Source organism: Boleophthalmus pectinirostris, unplaced genomic scaffold (assembly GCF_026225935.1).
Source record: "Boleophthalmus pectinirostris isolate CB_2022bp ecotype Guang Dong unplaced genomic scaffold, ASM2622593v1 HiC_scaffold_4, whole genome shotgun sequence".
Taxonomy (NCBI): Eukaryota; Metazoa; Chordata; class Actinopteri; order Gobiiformes; family Gobiidae; genus Boleophthalmus; species Boleophthalmus pectinirostris.
In genome coordinates, this window is record NW_026571353.1 from 33,122,261 (window position 1) to 33,143,016 (window position 20,756).

General features: G+C 36.6%; 1 protein-coding gene across 2 annotated transcripts in view; it reads right to left on the reverse strand.

Moving 5' to 3' along the window:
- Nucleotides 1-10,985, reverse strand: part of ccser1 (coiled-coil serine-rich protein 1) — a 506,315-nt gene extending 495,330 nt beyond the window's left edge. The window contains exon 1 of one of the 2 annotated variants that reach the window (XM_055161268.1): nucleotides 10,819-10,985. The gene's annotated coding sequence lies outside the window, so the exon portion shown is untranslated. Of the gene's footprint in view, nucleotides 1-10,792 lie in introns of both variants that reach the window. The other variant, XM_055161270.1, reaches the window with a different exon arrangement.
- Nucleotides 10,986-20,756: the final 9,771 nt, after the last annotated feature.

Consider the following 20,756-nt stretch of genomic DNA (forward strand, 5'->3'; position numbering starts at 1 on the left):
ACAGGACTGAACCAGGACTAAACCAGGACTAAACCAGAACTAAACCAGGACTGAGTGTTGGGACGAGCCCAGAAGTGCGCCTGATCTCAGTCCTGATCTCAGTCCCGGCCTCAGCCCCGGCCTCAGCCCTGGCCTCAGTTCCAGTCCTGGTCTCAGTCCTGCTCTGGTTCCGGTCTCAGTCCTGGTCTCAGGCCCGGTCTGGTCCCAGTCTAGTCCTGGTCTAAGTCCTGATCACCCGACAGTCTATGCGGGTGCACCTCCAGGTCCAACCCGACACTCAGTCCTGGTGTAGTCCTGGTGTAGTCCTGTTTTAGTCCTGTTTTAGTCCTGGTTCAGTCATGTTGTAGTCATGGTGAAGTCCTGTTTTAGTCCAGTTTTAATCTTGTTTTAATCCTGTTTTAGTCCTGTTTATTCCTTTTTTAGTCCTGGTGTAGTCCTGTTTAGCCACAGTGTAGTCCTGTTTAGCCATGGTGTAGTCCTGTTTTAATCCTATTTTAGTCCTGTTTTAGTCTTGGTTCAGTCCTGGTTCAGTCCAGAATCTCTTTTTGTTGTTTCTATGTGTTGGGCCGTGGCTCAGTCGGGCTGCATAAGGACACATCCATCCAGACTAATTAAAAACAGATTAGACAGAACCCCACTGTTTCCGTATTTACAAAACAGCTCACAGATTAGGACTGGAGTTGACTAAAGAAACTCTTACTCTATTAATTATTTGACCAAAAAAGGAGGCATGGCAAAAGCTCTAAAATAGTTGACGTATCTTTATGTATCTGGCCCAAACTGCACTCACAAGACTACACCAGCAGGGGGAGTTCATGCAAAAAGTACGATTTATTAGAGATGGGATGAGACACAATTTTCACACCACGAGATTGGGTCCACGAGAACGAGACAAGACAAGATTTTGACATAACTTGTAATAAATAATAATAATAACAGTGTAATAAATTTCTCAATTTTAGCTTCACTATTTTTATTTATTTTATGTAGTACTTTCAGTCATCAATCTCAATGACAGGCGGATCGGTGCAGCGTCGGCAGTGATGCAGTCGCTGTATCGGACCGTCATGGTGAAGACGACCGATTTACCAGTCAGTCTTCATTCCTCCCCTCACCTATGGTCATGAGCTCTGGGTAGTGACCGAAAGGACGAGATCGCGGATACAAGCGCTCGAAATGAGTTTCCTCCGCAGGGTGGCTGGGCTCCCTTAGAGATAGGGTGAGGAGCTCAGTCACACGGGAGGAGCTCGGAGTGGAGCCGTTGCTCCTCCACGTTGAGAGTGACTCGGGCATCTGGTCCGGATGCCTCCTGGGCACCTTCCTCGGGACATGTCCCACCGGGAGGAGGCCCCGGGGAAGACCCCCGACACGCTGGAGGGACCATGTCTCCCAGCTGGCCTGGGAACGCTTTGAGGTCCCCCCGGAGGAGCTGGAGGACGTGTCTGGGGTGAAAGAGTCTGGGAGTCCCTGCTTAGACTGCTGCTCCCACGAACCGGCCCAGGATTAGTGGAAGAAAATGGATGGATGGACTTTCAGTCATTGTATAGTTTTTTTGAACTACAGCTCTTACAGTTCTTACAGTACAGCTCTAAACTCTTTTATTGTCCAAGCCAAAGGTAAAAATCTCACAACATAATTTTGTGTGCACAATCTTGAGGTAATTTTATCTTGTGAGATCTTGTCCTATCCCTACTATTTATGCAAAAAACAGGACTAAAAAACATTCATAAAAAAGACAGATTAAACTTGTGAATTATAAATTGAATCTGTTTCTTTATTTTACCAACAAAAATACCAATTCTTCAGCTAACTCACTCACTCTTCCTGCCTGTCAGCAACAGTTTATAAACTCGATAACATTGTTAGTTGAATTAATCAACTAAACAATTAAAGATTTTATATGATAATCTCAATGGTGATTAAAGCTGCACTCCATAAATTTCTGGTGCCTGGTCCGCTACCTGCTTGTCACCATGGAAACCTTATTGCTTTGTCTAGAATGTTCCATGGTATAGATTAAAATCAGGTTATAGCACTATGTTGTATTACAGTTCAGATCTATGGAGAGTCGCCCCTGTTCACAGAAGGATTTATTGTATTTTTGAGCAATAGAGATACATGTAATGAACACTAGATGGAAATGTTTAAAGGCATAACATGGAACATTCCAGGCAAAGCAATAACAGCTCAATGGAGGCAGCAGCAAAGTGGCGTAGTGTTGCTTTAAGTAATAATAATAGCAGTTCAAAACTGACCTTTTCTGCATAACCTATAACCCCCACAGAGGACTGCTTCCTCACTACGTGTTTTGTTCGTCCTGTTCTTGTTTTGTGTTAAAATATTGTAAAGAGTCTTTGAGTTACAGTGAAGAGCAGTGTATAAAATCAACAGCAAAACCACAATATTTCTCAAGAGGAAGTAGGGAGTTATGTTTTTGTAAGTGCATCGACTAATTTATCAGAAAAAATGTACACATAAAATAGAACACACTGTAATTTGAATGCAATAAAACAATACTCACAATATTGACAGTTGTATATAACATTTTGCAAACCCTATAGCCTTAGAAGAATTCAAATACATCCCCTTGTAACATGAAAACCTACTTCATTCAATCATTCTCCAAAAAATGACATACTAATATTAAAAGATACACTCAAAGATCAAAGGTAATAGATGCGCAGATGAACAGAACTCTTTATGGAGCAGGCAGCGGCTCCAGAAGCCCAAATGGATCACTGTCAGAACAGATCACATTTTAAAAGAGAGGTTCTCCCTGATGTCCTCTGGGAGGCGCTACCTCGCCCCCAGCAGGAAAACAAACAGATTTGCAAATTCCTTTATTCCCTCTGCCATTTGGCTCCTGAACACAGAGGTGAAACAGGCTGAGCCAAGAGGTTTTTTATCCTTGGTTTGCTGTTCTAATGTTGTTGTTCTGTTTTGCATCTGGCCTTTGCCATTTGTGCCACATTTGCACCTTATGTCTCAGATATACTAAAGCCTTATGTCTCAGATATACTAAAGCCTTATGTCACAGATATACTAAAGCCTTATGTCACAGATATACTAAAGCCTTATGTCACAGATATACTAAAGCCTTATGTCTCAGATATACTAAAGCCTTATGTCTCAGATATACTAAAGCCTTATGTCACAGATATACTAAAGCCTTATGTCTCAGATATACTAAAGCCTTATGTCACAGATATACTAAAGCCTTATGTCTAGATATACTAAAGCCTTATGTCACAGATATACTAAAGCCTTATGTCTCAGATATACTAAAGCCTTATGTCTCAGATATACTAAAGCCTTATGTCTCAGATATACTAAAGCCTTATGTCACAGATATACTAAAGCCTTATGTCTCAGATATACTAAAGCCTTATGTCTCAGATATACTAAAGCCTTATGTCTCAGATATACTAAAGCCTTATGTCTCAGATATACTAAAGCCTTATGTCACAGATATACTAAAGCCTTATGTCTCAGATATACTAAAGCCTTATGTCTCAGATATACTAAAGCCTTATGTCACAGATATACTAAAGCCTTATGTCTCAGATATACTAAAGCCTTATGTCACAGATATACTAAAGCCTTATGTCACAGATATACTAAAGCCTTATGTCACAGATATACTAAAGCCTTATGTCTCAGATATACTAAAGCCTTATGTCTCAGATATACTAAAGCCTTATGTCACAGATATACTAAAGCCTTATGTCTCAGATATACTAAAGCCTTATGTCACAGATAGATATACTAAAGCCTTATGTCTCTAGATATACTAAAGCCTTATGTCACAGATATACTAAAGCCTTATGTCTCAGATATACTAAAGCCTTATGTCTCATATACTAAAGCCTTATATACTAAAGCCTTATGTCACAGATATACTAAAGCCTTATGTCACAGATATACTAAAGCCTTATGTCTCAGATACTAAAAGCCTTATGTCTCAGATATACTAAAGCCTTATGTCTCAGATATACTAAAGCCTTATGTCACAGATATACTAAAGCCTTATGTCACAGATATACTAAAGCCTTATGTCTCAGATATACTAAAGCCTTATGTCTCAGATATACTAAAGCCTTATGTCTCAGATATACTAAAGCAGGTCCTACACAAAATAAGGATGAGCAGTAATGAGGATACAACATTATAACAAAGTTCAGGAAATCAAAACATATGTTATTATTTTTTCTCTTTCCACTTTCCACCAATTAATAAAAATCAAAAAGTGACTGCAGCTGTGGCTGTCATGTGAATTCAAGTTTTGACATGTGAAATAATAAAATAATAATAATAACTATCACAGACATTTAAGAGAAGAGCATAATGTTAAAATAATTTTAGTTTTATGTTTTTCATGATGCAAAGAGTATAGGGTAATGTTTGGAGGGGCTGTAGTGCAGGTAGTAGCCCTGGAGCACCTTCCTCTGCACCTTCACTGCGTCTGCTCCTTCTGGGCGGCTGGATGTCTGTGCTCTTTCACGTTCACAATGAAACTTCAGGAAACACAGTTCCTCTCGTGCTGAGAAGAGTTGAGCAGACAGCTCCTGCACCTTCCTGGACAGTTTCTCATTGTCTTTGTGGATTGTATCTCCACCATCTCCAAAACCAGTGGTCTGAGAGTCTCTGCAGGCCTCTGTTTGTGTTTCTCATCTCAGCCATTATATTGTCCTCTGCTTTATGTTGTTCCTTCATCTTTTCAAGGACTTTCCTGTTGCTGGAAAGCTCTCGTTTAAGCTGGACATTTTCTCTCACTGAACTGTTATACAGATATCAGATGTCCTTGTGGCAGTTATTTGAGTTTCCAGCTCTTTGTCTTTCTTGGAGAGAAGCTTAGATTTTTTGCATCTCCAAACCATCAGTCTTATCCCTGACTTTGTTTACTGTCCTGTACTTTAGAGTTGTACAGGTACCACATCTCCTTATGTGCATTAATCTGGTCTTACATTTACTTGTTTTTCTTCTGGAGAAAATCATAGCGTTTTTCAAATTTAAGTCTTTTTCTTGGTTGATTCTTTCCTGAGACCTAAAAAATCTAAATCTAAAAATCTTACATGCACATGCAGCATATGACAAGTGTACACTATAACGCCCCCTACCATAGACATGAAACGCCATCAATTATCAGACTTGTACCAAATTTGGGGATTCAATTCTATGAATGACTAAATATATACTACAGACATGGGGCATTTTTCACATTGGCCAGCAGGGACACAAAGACCAGAAGAAATACATTTAAAGGTGCACTGTGTAATATTTCTGATGGAGGATCTGTGGGCCTGGGCAGCTGCCAGGAAGGGACCGGCTGCCAGGACTGTCGCGTGGGAGGGGCGTGCGCAGGGATCATCACTATGAGCGGCTTTAATTATGATTATGATAATTATGATGATGATTATGATAATTGTTATGATGATTATTAGATTATTATTATTAGTAGTAGTAGTAAAAGTAGTAGTAGTAGTAGAAGTAGTAGAAGTAGTATTAGCATAGTAGAAGTAGTAGTAGTAGTAGTGGTAGTAGAAGAAGTAGTAGTAGTAGTTTTAGTAGCAGTAGTAGAAGTAGCAGTAGCAGTAGTAGAAGTAGCAGTAGCAGTAGTAGAAGTAGTAGTAGTAAGTAGTAGTAGTAGTAGCAATAGCAGCTTTGTGCATTACAATTACAGTGACATTCTTTGTGTCAAGTTTCAGTTCATCTTCACCTGTTCCTCTTTCAGTTTTTAGGGAAGTTGGCTTATTGTTTGTTCATCTTATCTAACGTTACATATCACTCGTTCATGAAAAAGGATGTCGTGATCTGTGACAAACTAATATTAAAGGTCTAATATTACGCAAAATTCACTCTTTTGAGCTTAAACAATGTCATAATGATGTTATTTAATCAAAAACATACATATCCACTTTCTTCCACTTTGTGACGTCATGAAACTGCAGTTTTCAAGTTAACACCTCCTTTTACCTTTAGTTCAATAGAGACTGACAATTCCTGGGCTGAGATTATCCAAATGACTCTAGTGAAGGTGTGTGGAGATTAAACACAGTGGCGCACTCACGGTATTACCACATGACATCACAAGGTGGAACAGAATATTTCCTGTTTGAAAGAAGAACTCTGCCTAAATATGTGAATGAAACAAAACACAACTCTAGGTATGTTGTTGATGAGGAAACAACATCAGAAAATAGTGCACAAGGGCCCTTTACATATCACGATAAGTGTATTAAAATAATTAAATTAAATCATTTCTCTAGAGCAGGAGTGTCAAACTCAAATTCACAGAGGAACAAAATTAAAAACTGGGACTAAGTCGTGGGCCAAACTAAATATTTACTGAAAAATTTCAACAACATCTGCATGTTTTTTCTTGTTTCGAGATATGTAATGTTAAACCTTTTCTTATTAAAATAAATTTAATAATAGTTTTGCTTAAACATTGAATCCAGAACAAGCAAAATATAAAATAATAACACAATTGGGTCCGGTTAAGCGGTAACGGAGGGAAACAGGGGCAGATTTTTTACATTCAAATAGCTCTTATTCAGAAACTAGAGGGACTATTGAAATAAATAAGGTATCAGAATGTAGGAAAGAGTTAACACTCCAACAGGGTAAAGTTAAACCTGTGATATTCTTTCAAGTTGTTGACAAAAAATTTAAAAACTCATGTCGGTAACGGAGGGAATGAAATATGCAGCACTTTTTGGGCAATAAATACAAACAGTGATAACTAGCGGTTCTCACTTACATATCCTTAACAAACTGGTTTGAATATTTGCTTCATATAGTTTTCTACCATATGGTACAAGATTAGTTTGAAAAACCTCTTACTTTTTGAGTCATGAGATTTTTTAGTAAGAAAGGTCATGGTAACGGAGGGAAAAGTAACAGGAGGGAAAATTGTGCAAACAAGTAGAAGGTGCATGATTTTGCATAATTTGTCAACTTTTTTCTTCTGAATACTTTAATATTACTTCAAAATGAAAGGTAATGTCAGTTCTTCCAAGCAAATTTTTATCATTTTAAATACTTTTTTTTTTTTTAAATCATGTACCTTCATCAACAGTTCAAAGATGGAATAACACAAGATATGATGAAATACATCAGTTTATTTACATGATTTGCAGGTCTTTGAAATTTGGGAAATAATTTTTGTTCCATGTTTCATACATGGTCTGTTTAAAACGTATGTAACTTTAGAACCAAAAATGGTACAGAAAAAAGTGTCAACAGTTTCATAAACTAGAGTACATATGTATCTGTTGAATACATTTTTATATCAGATGCATTAACTTGAATTTTTGGCCTTGCTGTTTACTTCTGCTTGACCGGGCCCCATTGTAAATAAATAATGTCTCTATAGCCAGTGGGCCAGCTCTAATACATACGTGATATGATCTCGCGGGCCAAATATAATTATATCACGGTCCAAATTTGACCCCTGGGCCTGAGTTTGACATGTCTGCTCTAGAATATGAATTTACACTAAACGCATCAGTCAGTCAAGCATAAATAATAAAGGAAGTTTGGAACAGAGCTCCAGCTATAACTCTTATCTGCACAATGGACTGAGTGAAGAGGTTTTATTACTACCATCAAGTCCATAAAAATGTGAGACTGACGATGATGAAAAAATGGTCTGTAATTATGTTCCACAGAGAAGTCTTCCGTCACAGTTGCTTCAAGTGGTTCAGATTTGGCGATAACAAACGTGATAATGTGATCTTTATCGTGTGTACAATTTCCTTGCATTAGTTTTGAGATTGTTGTTATTTTAGTTGTAATACGAGTTGTAGAGAGTTGAATAATAAATAATTACTTGTCCTGGAATTCACGTTACGTCTGCCTTCAAATGTTTTTCTTCTTAATCACTAATAACAGGTCAATCAGTGATGTCATGTAGGCCAGTTGTTGTACGGATACTCAGCATGAGGTGTGTTAGTGTCAACAACAGGGAGTTTCCACCTCATTACAACATGCAGAACAAGCAAACGAATATCTATTTACAGACTAGAAACCAGACCTCAGATTAGTTCATGCCGTCTTAGTGGTTATAAAGTAGTATTGCAGTAAAAGCAAATTGTATTACAGGCCAAAATTACGCCATTTTCTCATCTAAGTTATAAGTTTCCTCAACAAAAACAGACCTGGAGGCATATTTTGTTTCATTCAAACAAGTTTAACACACAAACGCTGCATAATTACGCTGAGTTCTTCTTCTCTCAAACAGAAAACACATATGTCCCCACGTTTTTAAACTCCGTACACCTTTACAAGAATCATTCCAGCACATGACATCACAAGGTGGAGCAGAGTATTTTGAGCTTTAGAGATGCAGACAGACTAATAATAAAGGATTACTCAAACATGCATGAATGAATGAAAGAAAAACGCAACGCCAGCTTTGTTTCTGAGCAGGTAACAGCATTATAACGTGGCTTAAATCTCACAAGAGTCAAACAGTGCACAAACTTAGAATTTAATAAGAATATAAAAGTAGCATGCTTCTAACAGAGTAGGTCAAATAATTGTATTTTCACTAATAAACTTAAGTTGTGACAATATCTGCATAAATCACTTAAATTTTTACATTTCACTGTTATTGTTGTGCAGAAAATCAAATATTATACAAATGTAGGACCTTATTCTATGCAGTACAGCCTGATAGACTTAGACAAATTTATTAATCCACAAGGGAAATAATTTGGACATAATTTTGGAAAAATCATGATATCGTATCATCAAAAGTCTCACAATAATATCGTGGGCTGTCACAACATATCGAATTACAAGTTCCTTTGCTTAAATTCATGGTTTTACATTAGCAACAGCTTATAAACATCAGGAACTACATATCCCATGATTCATTTCAGCGCAAACGACATAAAGAAATCTGTTTTTTACTTGAATTTTTGGGATTATGACGGAAATAATTCACACCAAAATCTTGTCAAGGTGTATTAAAAGCAAATAAGTGTCCCATCTACAATTATATTAACCTCTCTAAAATATCGCAATAAATATCGTACCGGGAAATGCATATTGTGATAATATCGTACCGAGAAATTTAGATATCGTTACATCCTTATTGGACAGAGTAGCTCACTCATCACAATATAATATAATAACAAAGAGTAAAAAAATATAAATCGTAATAATAAATTCTAAATAAGTAGGTGTCATATACGGCATAATTATAAAAATGTATAAGTCAAAACAAAATAGAAAAATAAGCAATAAAATATAGGGATGTAACATTAATCGAAATAACGTGATATCGTACGACGAGTACCATCACAATATGTTGAATCACAAGTCTCTTTGCTTAAATTAAGAGTTATGGTGCAGCAATAGCTAAAAAAGACAGAGAGAACTACATAAACCATGATCCTTTGCTCCATTTCAGTGCAGACTACACAAAGAAATAATTCTAATTTCTAATCATATTTAAGTCTTAGTTCTTTGGATTAAATCTTGTCAAGGCATTTTAAGAGGAAAAAAGAAGCATATTAACAGTTTTAGCTGTTTAGCCTCCACAAAATATCGCAATAAATATCGTATTGTGAGATGTATATCATGAAAATATCGTACCGAGAGATTTTTTTTAATTTTTTTTATTGTTACATCCCTAATCATGAGCCTCCCCACTAATATCGTGAGCTTTCCCGTGATATCGCAATAAATATCGTACCGTGAGGTTCATATCGTATCGTGAGACTAGGATATTGTTACACCCCTTATAAAATATATTAAAATACATAAAATAAGAAATAAATCTGATGTTATATCTTATACTAAAGGAAGTATAAAAGCTTTAATAATTAGAATATTCAGCCTATAGCGTGAAAAGTCAGTGCCGTACTGTCTATATCACAGGTGTCAAACATGCAGCTCGGGGCCAGATCAGGCCCTCCAAGACCTTTAATCTGGCCCTCGGCTGATTTTCTACTAAAATATTTTAATTATATTTTCTATTAAAATATTGTTAATTTTCTGTGATGTTTATCAGAGCAGCGTCTCCAGCGTCTCTGTACGTGGCCCCTCCCACCAGAGCAGCACAAATGAAGACTTGTCTCTTTCCAAACGCTCTTAAAGGACGATCGTTTTGACTGTTGACCGTGACACCCTCATCAACAAAATGTCCAAAATGAGAAAAGTGGAGCCGAGTGCAGGATTTTACAACAAAAATTTACTTATTCCTATTTCTACAAGTTAATTTTAAACAAGTTCATGTTAAAACATTATGTTGAAATTGTATTTTTCTTAAAGTTTCAGGTTGTTCATAATATTATAATATTTTGTAAAAGAAAGAGTTCAACAATTAAAAAAGATTTCTGTAGTAGATTTGTGTTTCTCTACACAAATATTTGAACTTATTGTTATTTTTGGGGTTTATATGCCATGAGTTTTCTTTGGGATCAAAGTAGGTTGGATACGACCCCCGGACCAAAATGAGTTTGACACCCCTGGTCTATATAATTATATTTGCATAGAATTAGCCTTATTAAAAAAAATAAACAAAAATGGTCCTGGGGCATGCACAGAGGAGCAAGTGTCAAATCTGTGATGTCAACAAACGAGCCCATCCTCTCCCAATGCAGCCTGCTTAGCTAGCTCGTACGAATGCGTGCAACTACCAGCGAAAACAATGACATAAATCGGGCTGTCCTGTTGATATTTTAGTCATTTTGGACATAAAGGTCACTCGTGTTGTGATTGAGATTGCAGGAAGGCAGTAGCAGAGCCGGGTAGCTAGCAGACAGACGCAGAGAGACCTTACCTGATCCGTATCACGCAGCGTATTACCTTTTACTGCGTCTCCAACGAGGGATCAAGACAGAAAGAGTGTAAAGCCAGCCGCTATTTGTCCATAAACGAATCCAAAAAATAAATCCGGTTTGTGGTTTAAGCGCTGTGTTGAGGTGCAGCGGCAGGTAGCGCCTCGGTGGCACTGACGCCGATTACACCTTCGTGACGCACGGTGGCGTTCCGAACCACTTCCGCGTTACGGCAGATCCGTGAGCGTGAACGGCGTGACGTAGGTGCCCGTCCCCCCTTCAGTCTCCCAGCATCATTACTTAGGAGCAGGTGAATGGACCAGTACTATAGACTCTTTGAAAAAGTGTAAACAAAAACATTCCAAATTTAGGAATGGAGGCAGCTGGAGGTAAAAACGAAGAGGAACATTATGTGATTTTAATGGGAAAACTGGGATTAATTTAAGAATATCACAAATTATGAAAAATTTGGAAAACGAAACCACTCAGGTACACGTGAATGATATCAGAGCCCTTACAGCTGTGTTTTACATTATTTGTTTATTTTATGATCGACTCTAAGCATTTTTACAAAGGCAGAATCCACATTTTGAGGTTTTACTGGATAAATCCTTACGTAGCCCACAACAGTTCACTTCACCTAAAGTTTTTTTTACACATTTCATCATAAATTATACTTTTTGTGAAGCCCAAATTCTATTTTGGGGTTAGAAAACTGTATTTTTTCCAGTCCTCTTTAACAGAGAAGCAAAGTAAATCAGATTTGTACAATGGAAATTTTAAATAGTTACTTATTTTTTGTTATAATATCATAAAACCATTAGTATTTAGGACTGCTCATCAATTAACCATTGTAAAATTTTGTTTATGGTTGTACAAACTAATAATAATGATAAAGAAGGGACAAAATTGTTGTATTGTTTATGACCATATCAAAATGAAAGGTAATAAAGTAAATAGTAAATAAAGGTTAACATTTTCAGCAAACTTGTTCTCTAAATTGTAAATTGTACTCCAAAGTGTACTCTATGCTATACAAATTCATTAGGTTCCCATTTCCACATGATATGGTGTTTTGTTTTGTTTTTTTCTTTCTTTTGGAAGGTAATAAGCAGTAGTCTGTCTCTTCTGCTATCTTCTAAATATTCCCTGTTCACTTTTGGTTTTGATTCTTAATGACATGTCTCTGTTCCCTATTCAGCCCTGGAACCAAACAGTGTCTGATCTTAAAGATACAGTATTTAGACCATTGAGCAGTTAAGTGTTTTTGGAGATAGATATATTTAATGCCATCTTGTGGAACATTCTAGGTGGCAATGAAAAATGACATAGTTCACCTATGAAAAACAACAGTCATTATAGTCTTAAAAATATCTCTAATGTTTTCATCTTAATATAGGGTAGACATCCCTATTTCCCCGGGACAGTCCCAGTTTTGAGCCCTGTGTCCCCTGTCAGAGCAGATTTATCCAAAACCAGTGATTTGTCCCAGTTTTGTACAAAAAGTGTCCCAGGTGTCCCTATTTTGAACTGGCCAGGCCGGTGCCACCTTGTGCCTCCGATCAATTTCATTTCTCTCCAGCGACTAGGTCAGGAATCAGAATACACTAGACGGTTTTGCAAGAACCCTGGAAGTTGTAGACCGCGCACCGGCCAATCACGGAAGAGCCGTGAAGCCATGACGTCAAACTCAAGCATCTGTCTGGGTCCCTTTTGTGGAACAGCACAACAGTAAACAAAGTCGAGGTGGATGTAGACGAAGACAGACATTCTGTGTTGTCAAAGATTCCCGAGTTGAGGATTTAAAGCCGGAACAAAGAGAATGTTTGGTGAATTTTATCAAGGGGAAAGATGTTATTGTCCTTCTTCCTACGGGATTTGGGAAAAGCTTAATATAACAGTTAGCCCCATTAGTGGCACATTACATATGTCACGACCAAATAGCAGCGATTGGTTAAATTACAAAAGTACCCACCTACCGCCGAGTGAACAAATCCTAATGCTGCGAGGTCAGACAGTTTCCATGAAGTCAAACCGGCTGATGAATCAGACAAATTTTTGATCAATTTCATCTAAAACAGGTCTAAACTAAGACTAAACCAGGCCTAAAACATAACTGTCACAATTTTAGACTCATCTGATCCACACTAAAGAGGAGCATCAATTATGATTTGTTTTGCCAAAATACAAAAATCCATGCTTGTAAATGACCATAAAACAAAAAAGAAAATGTCCCTCAGATTATGACGGACACAAAAACGCACAATGTTACATGCTCTTTTCACATTTTTATTCATACCAACCATCCCAACCCGAGTGTGTCCCAGTTTAGAATTCTGAAAATCTGGTCACTTTATCTTAATATTTAAAATCTAAATAGAATAAGACTAGGCCCACTCAAGTACATCTCGCTGTGTTAATGGTTGGTCAGTGCATTTACGAGCAGCTCTGTTAATGCTGTTTGCTTTGCAGATGACTTCATGCTGTGTTATATAATCCTGTAGTGGAGTGGACGGGCTATAGCTCTGGCCTCTGCTGCTTCCACTCAGATGCTCACCAGAGTGTCTCCAATGACAGAGCAGCGCGTAACATTATATAACCACTGCACAGCTCTTGGCTTTTCATAAAACTGCATGATAAAAGGCCCTATACTGTGCTTTTTTGATGTTATTTTATGTTGTTTCCTTATCACTAACAGACCTGGAGTTGTGTTTTGTTTCATTCACACGTTTAACACACAAATTTGGCATATTTTGTGTTATCATGTGTTATTTTTATCATGTGAATAAGTAAAAGTGGAAATAGAAGAGCAATTAGGCAAAAAATCTATGTCTATGTTTACCCACTACTACATAATTCTTACATTAATACTACTAAATACATAAGCTTAAATGGGCTTTGATAAGAATTTCAAGATCTAGAAGGTCCTATATTACACAAAATTGACTTTTATGAGCTTTTAATCATGTTATAATGTTGTTTTCTCGTCACAAACAGATCTGGAGTTGTGTTTTGTTTCATTCACAAACGTTTAACACACAAATCCGGGCAAATGAATGAGCAAAAATGAAAGTAGAAGAGCAATTAGGCAACAAATATGTATATTTACACAATACTACATACAACTACTAACAGTAATTCTACTAAATACATAAGCTTAAATGGGCTTTGATAAGGATTTCAAGATCTAAAAGGTTCTATATTACACAAAATTGACTTTTATGAGCTTTTAATCATGTTATAATGTTTTCTTCCTCAAAAACAGATCTGGAGTTGTGTTTTGTTTCATTCACAAATGTTTAACACACAAATCCGGCAAATGAATGAACAAAAATGAAAATAAAAGAGCAATTAGGCAACAAATATGTATATTTACACAATACTACATACAACTACTAACAGTAATTCTACTAAATACATAAGCTTAAATGGGCTTTGATAAGGATTTCAAGATCTAAAAGGTTCTATATTACACAAAATTGACTTTTATGAGCTTTTAATCATGTTATAATGTTTTCTTCCTCAAAAACAGATCTGGAGTTGTGTTTTATTTCATTCACACATGTTTAACAAACAAATCCATCAAATGAATGAACAAAAATGGAAATAGAAGAGCAATTAGGCAAAAAAATACGTATGTTTACACAATACTACATACAGTTATTAATACTATTTCTACTAAATACATAAGCTTAAATGGGCTTTGGTAAGGATTTCAAGATCTAAAAGCTCCTATATTACACAAAATTGACTTTTGTGAGCTTTTAATCATGTTATAATGTTGTTTCCTCATCACATACAGACCTGAAGCTGTGTTTTGTTTCATTCACACAACACACAAATCCGGCATAGTTTGTATTATCATGCATTGTTCCTGGTTTGTTAATCAAATGAATGAGTAAAAATAGAAATAGAAGAGCAATTAAGCAAAAACTCTATGTCTATGTTTACACAATCGTACTACATACTAATACTACTAATAAATACATAAACTTAAATGGGCGTCGCTATCTAAAAGGTCCTATATTACACAAAATTTACTTTTATGAGCTTTTAATCATTTTATAATGTTGTTTCCTCATCACAAACAGATCTGGAGTTGTGTTTTATTTCATTCACACAACACACAAATCTGGCATATTTTGTATTATCATGCATTATTCCTGTTTTTTCATATTAAATGAATGAGTAAAACTGGAAATAGAAGAGCAATTAGGCAAAAAATATGTATGTTTACACAATATATAGTACTACCAGAGGTGGGATGAAGTTGTTGTTTTGCAAGTCTCAAATAAATATCTCGTCTTTGACCTCAAGTCTGAGTCAAGTCAAATACAGGCAAGTCCAAGTTGAGTCTCGAGTCTCATAAGTCCAAATCAAGTCCAAGTCGTCTGCTTTGAGCTTCAAGTCATTTCAAGTCTTTAAACCAAAGTACCAAACATAGCTTAGATTTTTGCAATTTATATTAATTTCAAACTAAATTGTTCTTAAAAAAAATCATATTCAATCAATCAATCATCAATCATCATTATATTTGAATATTTATAGGGTATACAAGAGATGTAGAAATGTACATTTTTCCTTTTTAAATGTTTTGACAAGATTTTAGAGTGATTAATTGCAGTCAGAATAGAAAGAATTCAGATTTATAAGTGCTTCTCAAGTCACAGGCCTCAAGTCCGGGTTAAGTCCCAAGTCACAGAACTTCAAGTCCAAATTGAGTCCCAAGTCTTAATCCAGGGGTGTCAAACTCAAATTCACAGAGGCCAAAATGAAAAACTGGGATTAAGTCGTGGGCCAAACTAAATATTTATTGGAAAATTTCAATAACATCTGCATGTTTTCTCTTCTTTCGAGATATGTAATATTAAAACTTTTCTCATTAAAATAAATGTTAAATAATAATTTTGCTTAAACATTGAATTCAGAACAAGCAGAATATACAATCATAACACAATTTAAAATAAATAATGTCTCTATGGCCTATCTGCAGCCGGCGGGCAGCTCTAATACATATTTGATATGATTTCATGGGCCAAATATAATTATATTGTGGGCCAAATTTGCTCCCCCCCCGACCTGAGTTTGACATGTCTGTCTTAGTCCATTTTATCAAGTCAAGTCTCAAGTCCTAAAAATAGTGACTCAAGTCTGACTCAAGTCCAAGTCATGTGTTGCAAGTCCCCACCTCTGGTTACTTTGACTTTTACAACCAAAATAAATACAAAGTTTACAGAGTTTGAAGCAGTTTTTATTAAAAGAAATTCACAGCAATTAAAAAGTGTAGCGCTTTCAAGAACCAGGTAATATGTCACATCTCTATGTACAGGTACATCATTACATCCATAAACTCCACTTTGCCTCCAGACGTCAGTAAGAAAATTAAACTCTTCTGAAGCTTTTTAATCGGTTTCAGCAGTGCATTTCATACCCTTGTTTCCATATTTCACATACAACAGTTGTCATGCAGCATATTTAAAGTGCGTTGCAAGCTTTGATGGAGAGTTGTGGTTCGTTTTTGGTTTAATTTGAACAAGAAACTGTTTTTACGATGGTACTTGGCTGATGGAATTTTGTGATAAATTAGAAAATATAGCACTGTTTTGAATCTGTTTCAGCTGGAGAGGTGGGCGATAGTGTTCACATACAAGATAACATTTAAATTATGGTTTTAAAGCTATGCAAAAGTTGATCAAAATATGAAAAAGAAGCTGTAATTTTCCAAAGAAGGATATAGCAACTGAATATACGCTGCAAAAAACAAAATCTAGACAAGTTAAGATCACTTGAATTAAGAAAGTTTGAGTAAATTTCACTTGACAAGTAAAATTATATCAGACTTTTTGTACTTAAAATACAAAAATACATCTTGCTACACTTAAAATAAGAAAAACAACAACTTTTTTGCACTTAAAATAAGAAACAAAGTCTAATGTTGCTTATTCTACTGGTAGATAATTTTACTTGTCAAGTTGAATCTACTCAAATAAAGTCAAATGTTTGGAATTTAAGTCATTATAATTTAACTAGATATTGTTTTTTTTCCAGGGTATCTGTATGTTTGTGGTTAATACAGTCCATGTATTCATAACAGTTATAGATTATAAAAATAGGCATTATTGTTTTCATTATCGCCCACCCCAGAAGTAAATTTCACATTTTTCCCATAGACTTTCAAAATAATAATAAATTGGCGTTAAAGTTTGAAAGGTGGCGCTGTGTTAAAGAACGACAACAAGACGTGTGCTTTTATTGCAAATCTTTCTCCAAAACTTTAAAATGATCAAGTTATCGAGACATTTTTAAAGTTTTAAGTTTGAAACGTGCAGATTTTTGGATTTATAATTCTGCTTTATGGGTATTATCAATCCAAAGCCACCCACACACACAGTTTCTGTTTTGACTCTTAATACTTGCTTTTTTCTAAAGGTCTACGGGAAAAACTCATAAAAATTTTACTTCACTGACATATTCTCACATAACTGTAATACCTTTAGCTTGCACTGCATAGAAATTTCAATAAAAGGGAATAAAAGTTGTAATTTTCTGATAACCGGAGTAAAGTCAAAGCAAATGACAGAATGATACAAAACTACAAGAATATTCATTTCAAAACAAAAAAATATATCAGATCACTTTAACTAAAATTATTTATTAAATTAAGATACCGTTCCAAACATATACATCAAAAACAATATCAAAAACATTGAAATTTGATCGTACGTTAAAATCTTGACTCAGCATTTCCCATAGATGTTTGTTCAGACTATGGTGGCACAAATTTCTATTTCAATTATAATTTTTTTGTACGTTGAATGTTACTTAAAAAGGTGCATTGTGTAACTTGCCTCCGTGGAATGTTATTTTTTGCTTGGGATGTTCCACAGTACGGCATTAAGCTCACCTATCTCCATGGCGACGAGCACGCGACGCCAAATCTGAGAAGGTTTTTTTCCAAGTTTTCAAAGTGTTCTGGAGAAATTAAATGACCTTGAATTGAATAAACGAATGGATGGAACGATGGACAAGTTTAATGCTGTAGTGCGGGACATTCCAAAGCAAAAAAGTTACACAGTGTAGCTTTAAGCAGTCTTTTTGACCAGTTTTGTTTTGTGTTTTAGACTGTAGGAAGCCACCACGATCTGTTCATTTAATGGGAGAAACTGGTTATGCTTGTACAGTAGCACACGTAAAATCCACACAAACTAAAACGTCAATACTTTAAACGAAAATAAGATTCAACAGATTATGTACACGGAAATTAAGTCGATGAAGAGTTAGCTGCAAACGAATAGTGTTTTAATAAGAAAAGATTCCCAGTGTTCAAAGTGTAGAGGTAGGTAGCGACAGGCCGTAGACAACCTAACCCTCCAAAAAATCTGACGGATCAATTGAAAAAAGGTCCACCATGCAAGTCTTCCGTAACTGGAAAGCTCCACGGTATGGCATTAAACTCATCTATCTCCATGGAGACGAATAAGTCACAGGTTACAGGGCAGAAACTCTACTCTCCCTAACAATGTCTGTTTTTCAGCAAGACCTGTAGCTGAACAGAAATCACAGGTGGAGTTTGCGGGGTCAGGGGGGTCACTGCTCCCCCTAGTGGCTGAAATATGTCACGACATTCATTGAGTCTATAATATGGCCAATAAAAATATTTACTTAAAAAAAATGTATAAATATTTTAAATATGTCAATAACACTAAAAGACTGTATGAAATAAATATGAATCCTAGTCTGAAAACAGGTCTAAACTAAGTCTAAACCAGGACTAGTCTCGTCCTAGTCTCGTCTTAGTCTCGTCTTAGTCTCGTCTTAGTCTCGTCTTAGTCTCGTCTTAGTCTCGTCTTAGTCTCGTCTTAGTCTCGTCTTAGTCTCGTCTTAGTCTCGTCTTAGTCTCGTCTTAGTCTCGTCTTAGTCTCGGTTCAGTTCTGTTTTAGCCTTGGTTCAGTTCTGTTTTAGCCTTGGTTCGAGTCTCGTTTTAGTCCCGGTTCGAGTCTCGCTTCAGTGCCATTTTAGTCTCTTCTTACTGTGCACATGGCAATACGCCTTTTAAATCTTGAATCTAGTGCCCTGCCATTAAAATGTTCACCCCTCTAGCGCAAAAGTCAAACTCCGCTTATGACAGAAACACATTACGGATGAGTTTAATGCCATACACTGGACCATTCCCGGCAAAGTGAACACATGTCTGTGGAAGACGATGAACCTCTGCGTCAGAAAAGTTACACGATGCATCTTCAAAAAGCAAAACAGCAATACAGTGACTTCGATCGAGCTCGTGTCTAAGCAAGTCAAGTCGTCAAGTCGCCCATTTACCGCAGAGTCTCCGAGGTCCGAGCACCCGTTCACTTCTCTGCGTCGGTATGGCTTCGGTAACAGTACTGAACCGTGAGATTTACCGTGATAGAGCACTTGTTTAAAAACCTGAAAATGCGATTCTCGAGTTAGCACCAGATTAAATCGTGGCTACTCTAAAAGGCGGTTAAGACTATCAGACGTCTGCTACTGTGATGGGCTCAACTTGGTCTTTAAGTGTTAATTAAAAGAAAAATCAGTGAGCAATTATTGTTTTTGTGAATTAAAAACAAATATATACACACACAAATGTAGTGATAAAACGTGTCAAAAGTTAAATCTGTGTAGAGAAAGTTAAATCTGTGTAGAGAAAGTTAAATCTGTGTAGAGAAGGTGCGCTGCGCAGATTTTCTAGTGGAGGAACCAACCGTCACTGTTTTGTCTCCATGGACGTGTTATTGTACCGTATTTTCCGCACTATAGGGCGCACTTAAAAGGCTTTAATTTCATCAAAAAACAACTGCGTGCCTTATAATCCAGAGCGCCTTATATATGAATTTATTGGGGTGTCTTAGTACGACTTTAGTAAACTACAAAGCCACACCACTTGCAGCTTTACGGCAACTGTATTCAGGAGCATTGTGGAGTAATACATACTGTGATTCCTTTTAATATCAAAATGCACCTGTCAAGAGACACGCTTACAACGCTGACTTTAAACTCAAGACTGTTATAAAGTGAAAGTGCGAACTGCATGGGAACAGTGAATGAGAGAAGGCGAACACACATTCACCATGACAGGGAGACAGCGGCAAACGACTTACGCCACAATCTGCCAACGGATCGTGGACGCCTGGGCTAAGGATCAGTATCAACTGTGGTTCGAGCTACCAAGACCGGAATCATCACTAAACTGCCAGGGAACAGTAACAACACTGACTTGGATAATGACGAGAGGGATACGGGCGTGCTGGGGGCCGTAATCACCCAACTGTTTGAACAATTACGGGTGACTGTGAATAATCTAACAATTTAGCATCTCAGACAGTATTTTTTTAATGCGTTACAACTGAACAAAGTTGAGAGTTATTGTGAACGCGTTAAATAAAGTTTGACTGACTTATCTAATTGTTGTGTTTCGCTTAATGTGCCTTATAGTCCGATGTGGTTTATATGCGAAAAAAATTCAAAAATAGACCATTCAATAACAGTGCCCCTTATAATCCAGAGCGCCTTATAGTGCGGACAATACGGTAACGTAACATAGCGTAGTGCTGTAATATATTAGTGCTGGACCCTCCACTAGGATTGTTACGCAGTGCACCTTTATTGAAATGTGCAAAAGAGCGAAACAAAAACAAAAGTGACAAAAGTGTACCGTGTTTTTGTGTAGTGAACGAGTCGACGGCCATTAAACTACCAACACCAGTGAAACGATCCCATGGACTTTACAGTACTAATTTGTGCAATAAAACTACCACTTCTCAAACAAACATGTGACCCCAACGCAATCTCCGCTCCCCAAATAAAAAGGCACCAAGGTACTAGCTTCAATGTAGCTTCAAGGCTCCACCAGGTCCTCTAGAAACCTACGTAGCTGCTACAGAGAGACGACCACACCCACTATGATTATCACAGAACTAGAATTGCACATATAATCAAGAAACA